The sequence below is a fragment of the Sorex fumeus genome, unplaced genomic scaffold (assembly GCF_029834395.1).
Source record: "Sorex fumeus unplaced genomic scaffold, SorFum_2.1 ptg000265l, whole genome shotgun sequence".
Lineage (NCBI taxonomy): Eukaryota > Metazoa > Chordata > Mammalia > Eulipotyphla > Soricidae > Sorex > Sorex fumeus.
Genome location: NW_026606322.1, coordinates 32,230,149 through 32,236,447, shown reverse-complemented (window position 1 = coordinate 32,236,447; position 6,299 = coordinate 32,230,149).

The window sequence follows — 6,299 nt, the reverse complement described above, 5'->3', positions numbered from 1 at the left end:
ATCTTGTAATTATCTGGCTCTTTGCAGAAATCCAAAATCATAATATGATTCTTATAACCAGCTATAGAAAACAAAGTATTTGACAATGCCTTTTCAGCAATTCTGATTGTTTATGGGGGAAATTCTAAACAATAATGGTGCATCTTTTGTTAAAATAATGAATGTAATCAATGTAGAGAAGAGTTAAGTAGAAATCATCTGCCTCACAGGCATTAGGAGGGGTGGGAGGGGGTATATTGGGGTTCTTGGTGGTAAAAAATGAGTACTGGTGAAGGAAAAGGTGTTTGATCATTGTATGACTGAGACTTAAAACTGAAAGCTTTGTAACTTTTCCCACAGTGATTCAATAAATAAATATAAGAAGAAAAAAGAATAAATAAATTTATGGAAAAAAAAGTAAGGTGGAGTTCATGCCCAATTCAATCAGCTAATCAGCTAATCGATGGTTTTGCCGGACTGATGTCGCTGTTGTCCCAAAATTTCGAACGGGATCGGACCACCGTCTCCTTCGTGCAAAATTCTACTTCACAGAGCGGGGAGAAAGGGCTGCAAAGTTCAAAAAGAGAACTCCCAGAATGACCACCAACTGGGAACTCTTTGGTACTATTGCGGCAACATGGGAAGATGCCATTGTTGACAACATTGACGAGGAATACGATCGACTGGTTCAGCACCTCCATGAATGTGCGAGGAACGCCAAGAGAGAGATAGTCACAAAAAATCGCCTATCTTCGAAAACTCTTGAGCTAATTCGCCAGCGTGGTTTGGCGCATGCCTCAGGCAACCGCAAGCTAACGTCCGAGCTCGCAAAGCAGTGCAGAGATGCGATCAAGGAAGACCTCAAAGAGAGAAGAGCAGAAGTACTGGTAGATGCGGCAGAAGCCGGGAAAAGTATTCGTAACGCTCGCCTGTCCTTCGCCAACTACAAGACCAAGATGACTGCCTTCCGACGTCCTGATGGATCCATCACATTCTCCAGAACGGCAATGGAGAAGATTATCCATGACTTCTACTCAAATCTCTTCGATAGCCATGTCCACTTGCCAACATACCAAATTCCACAGGATGGATATGTCGTTCCCAACTTTCTCCCTTCCGAAATCCGACACGCCATTTCGTCGGTAAAGAAACAAACAGCACCCGGCCCAGACAAGGTCAGACCTGAACACCTGAAGAACCTGCCGTCAGTACTCATCAATACACTGGCTCGGCTCTTCACTTGCTACCTGTCTGAATGCAAGGTTCCGTCCCAATGGAAAACCAGCAGGACCGTACTACTGTTCAAGAAGGGAGACATCCATGACATTGGCAACTATCGCCCAATCTGCCTATTGTCTGTCATCTACGAGTTGTTCACTCGAGTCATCCTAAACAGGATTGGCAGAACACTAGATGAAGGACAACCATGCGAGCAAGCCGGGTTCTGCAAAGGATTCAGCACCATCGACCATATCCACACGATAACCAAGCTCATTGAGGTTTCTCGGGAGTTCAAGATGCCACTCTGTTTAACGTTCACTGATTTAAAGAAGGCCTTTGATTCTGTTGAGACGGAAGCGGTCATTGAAGCCCTAGCCAATCAGGGCATTCAAGCCCAATACATCAGGATCCTCCGTGAGCTGTATTGCGGATTCACTACCAGGATCTCACCATTCTACAAAGAAGTGATCATTGATGTCAAGAGAGGGGTGCGGCAGGGTGATACCATTTCACCGAAACTCTTCAGTGCCACCCTCGAGAACATCATGCGACGACTAGAATGGGAAGGAATGGGAGTGAATATAGATGGTCGGCAATTACACCACCTCTGCTTTGCTGATGACATTGTTTTAATAACACCAAACATCAGCCAAGCGGCACAAATGCTGGCCGACTTTGACCGTGAGTGTGGAAAGGTAGGACTACAGCTGAATCTTACGAAGACAATGTTTATGAGAAGCAGCCTTGTTCCCGATGTCCCATTTGCTTTCAACGGAACGACCATCTCCGAATGCAACAGGTATGTGTACCTAGGTCGAGAGGTCAACATGACAAATGACCTGGCACCCGAGCTGCGCAGGAGGAAGAGAGCGGCTTGGAACGCCTTCAAGAATGTGGAAGAAATAGCTAAGAGGACGAAGAACCTCCGACTCCGGGCACCTCTCTTTGATTCCACTGTTCTTCCTGCATTAACATATGCCTCAGAGACCTGGGCCCTATGCAAACAAGATGAGAACGCTATTCAGGTCTCCCAAAGAAGAATAGAAAGAGCTATGCTTGGAATATCACGTTTCACTCAATTGATAGAAAGAATCTGGAGTTCTGACATCCGTCGACGATCAAGAATCAGGGATGCTGTCTCATTTGCCAAGGTGTCGAAAATCAGATGGGCTGGTCATGTAATGAGATTTAAAGATGACCGCTGGACTAGAGCTGTTACCGACTGGATTCCACGGGATGTCAAAAGACCGCGTGGCCGCCCACCTACCAGATGGTCAGACTTCTTCGTCAAGATCATGAATGATCGGTTTGAGACCCTTCATGTTTCCGGAGCGAACAGATGCCATTGGGCTACACTAGCATGCGACAGGGACAAATGGAAACGTTACTGGCGCCCGCTCGAGCAAATCGACGACTAACGGGAAGTTAAGTGATTAAGTGATTAAGTGAATCAGTGGCTGAATAAATAGCAGTATTCCTACATATAAAAAAAAAGAATGATGATCATCATCACTGTTATCGTTGTCATTCCGTTAATCGTCGAATTACCCAAGCAGGCACCAGTAACATTTCTATTTCTCCCAGCCTTGAGATTTTAGCAGCCCTGAGATGTTACTCACCTTTCTCCAACGATTAGAGGCTCTTTCAGGGTCAGGGGAATGAGACCTGTTGTCATTACTGTATTTGGCATGTTGAATACACCACGGGGAGCTTGCCAGGCTCTGCCTGTGTGGGCAGGATACTGTTGGTAGCTTGCCAGACTCTCCGAGAGGCATAAATGGGTAGGAAGTGTCTTATAATGTGTTGCACAGTGGCTTTGCGGCTGCGCAGTCTGGTAAGTGGCCTGGAGCGTGGCAGTGGTTGGGCAGCTGAGGTTGGCTATGGGGGCTGGGTCCTTTGGGGTGGGGAGGGCTCTCACCTGCCCCACCCTGGTGCGGGTTACTGATTGATTGTTTTTGGGGGGCAAATAGTTGTAAGACAAAAAATATATAAGTGAATTTTGATCGTCTCATCAGAATCTCTTCTGAAATTCATGTCTCCATTTACAAACTCCATACCTACATAAATAGTACACTCTCTTCTTCCACTCCCTTCACCCTCAACTTGGTATTGTTATGATGCAAATCTATGTGATACTACTCTGCATTTGAGCGTAAAATGTAGTTTACACAGTTTTATCTCCAGCTGGCTATTTACAAAATGGCCAAATGATCAAGCTTTAGATATCTACCTTTTTTTTCTGTTTCTTTTTCTCCTTTTGATAAGTGTGCCAAGTTATGAGGCCAGAAAATCCCATTGATCCAAATATTAGTAAGTGGTTTGAGGCATATACATATGAAGTGAATTCTCAACCTTTGCCTCCCAATTGAAATTTACCAAGTCAGTGTATCAAATCATAAGGGACAATTCATTCTCTGCTTCAAAAGGGACAATTAATTCTCTTATTAAATTATTCTGAAACCCTGGCCTGAAAATGGACAAGGCTACCTGACATGGACCAAGCAGGGTGAGACAAAAACCACTCTCATAGCCTGTTTTGCAGGAACTGCTGGGCAGAAGCAGTAAACTTATTGCAACCCTTCTGCAGGAAAGAACAAACAGGAACTCATTCTGTAGCCTTCTTACCTTCAGAACAGCTGGAAGAGACTGAATGCAGAGCCTTGCATACCCAGGTCTGTGTTCCACCTCTTTTTTTTTTTAATATTTATTAGTGAAACACCATGAGGTAAAGTTGTAGACTTACAAATTTTTGTGCTTGGGTTTCAGTTATACAATGATTGAATATCCATCCCTCCACCAGTGCCCATTCCCCACCTCCAATGCTCCCAGCATCTCTCCCACCTCCCACCCTCCCATCCCACCCCACCTATGTGGTAAGGCATTCCCTTTTGTTCTCTCTCTCCTTTTGTGTGCTGTGGTTTGCAAAAGAGGCATTGAGTGGCAATCATGTTCCTCCTCTTGAACTATCTTCTTGACCTCTCGATACCTTTAAGCGTGCTCTTCTTGCCTGTCAGACTGTCCTGAGAAGACCCTTTCAGTCTCCTGCCTTCCTGAAGCATGGGATTGTCAGCAGTGTGGACATGGAGGGCCAAAGATGGCATCTGTTGATTTAATCCCGTTTCCAGGCTATTCTATCTACCAGTTTCTCTTCCTCCTTTAGAGAGTAAAACACCAGCCTTCCCCTGGGTAAGGAAATAAGTGTGGAAGAAAGAGAAAATTAAGGGTTTGATCATATCTTAAACAGCTTTCAATACATATTTATTTTAGTTTTGCTTTGTCCCCATTTACAAATGAACCTGCTATCCTCAACTCCTGAGCCTTTGGAATTGGTGACTTGCAAACTAAGTTAGTTCTTAACTTTCCACAGACAGTTCAAATCCTCAGGGATGTGAAACCATCCATCACCCTTCTCCACGTCTGGATATTTTCAAACCTTCTCTCTGGTTCAACGTTTCCCTTAAGGTTTTCTGCTCATTAATTATAAAACTTGTTGTAGAATTTGGAAGGATTAAAATTTGAGGCAATTTTCTATTCCTATCATTGCAGATTTTTTCCACCTTGTTTTATGCAACTTTATTGCAATTAGTATACAGTTAAGGCTCCTTTCCACTCAATCTGAGTTTTTGCTATGTAGTTTAATGCTTAATGCAATAGTTTTTTGTTTGTTTTTGTGAGGGGGCACACCCTGCGGTGCCCAGGGCCTACTCCCAGTTTACTGCTCAGCGATTCTCACAGGACTGTGTGGTTCTGGGGATTGAACCAAGGCCTCCAGCATGCAAAGATGAGCACTGGCCCTTGGAGGTATCTTCCTGGCCTGATACCTTCTATTTTTTAAGTTTTTTTTTGGGGGGGGGAGTTATAGCTAGTGATGCTCAGAGCTTTCTCCTAGCTGTGTGCTGAAGGATCACTCCTGGCTGGGCTCAGTGAACTAAAGAAGTTGCCGGGGATCAAACTCAGTTTGTTGTGTGCAAGGCAAGTGCCCTATGCGCCGATCAACTTGCCCCAACTGTTTTTCTGACCTGTTGGGAGTACACAAGAGGTAGCTGGCATTTGGCTGGTAAAGACAGGGACTGACAGTCCCCAGAGCAAAAGGGGCCCTGTTGGCCCAGGGGGCCTTTACCAGAAAGTACCCTGATTTAAAATGGGTTTGCTGCCATCATTCCTGGTTGGCTTCTCTAAATTGTCACGGTGAAAGTTTCATCCCATTGCTGTTCGAGTGCAAGTCAAATGAGAGATAAGGTTGATATAGAATTTTATTGGCAGGTTGGAAGATGGTATACTCATATACTGAAGGTTGTCATCCTCATAGATGCTAACTTCTTTATTTTTGGTCCTGTGGTACTCAGGCCTTACACCTGGCTCTATGTTCAGGGATCGCTTTTGGCAGTGCTCAGGGGACCATGTGATGCCGGGGATTGAAACAGATTGGCCACATGCAAGGCAAATACCCTAGTCTCTATACTATCTCTCAGCCCCATTTATTTATTAGTTATCAAGATATGTTGGTATATTGCATCTTTACTGTATATTGTGAAATATATTGCATATATATAGTCTACATGTAGTTAACTGTTTCGATTGACCTAAATGCATGTTCATATGTATGTATGTTAAGATGAGTTGCTCTATCCTGTTTTTTCCTTTTATTTCTTTCTATACTTTGGAATCTCTATCTTGGTTAGTACTGGGAAGTGATGTCATATAGAATTCTTGAATTATAGTAATTTTTCCTCAAAATACATTTCCCCTGATTTTTATTTATACATATATTTATTTTGTGCTTTAAGATTTTTTCCTGTTAGATGCTTTATACTACTATTTGGGATCTCAACACAGCCTGGTATTTTGTCATTTCATCTTATGAAATGTTAGCTAGAAAAATGATAATTTTTTGCTCCAGACTATTTTTGGACCAAAATCGGGACTTTCTTCACTTTTTCCTCCTAGACATTCTCCTGTAACTCTGTTTCTTTTGGCTTATGCTAAATTGAACAATATGATTGATTGCTCTCTCTCTCTCTCTGTGGGGTGTGTGTGTGTGTGTGTGTGTGTGTGTCTGTGTGTGTGTGTGAAATGATTGAGTCTCCTTATGTGTATTT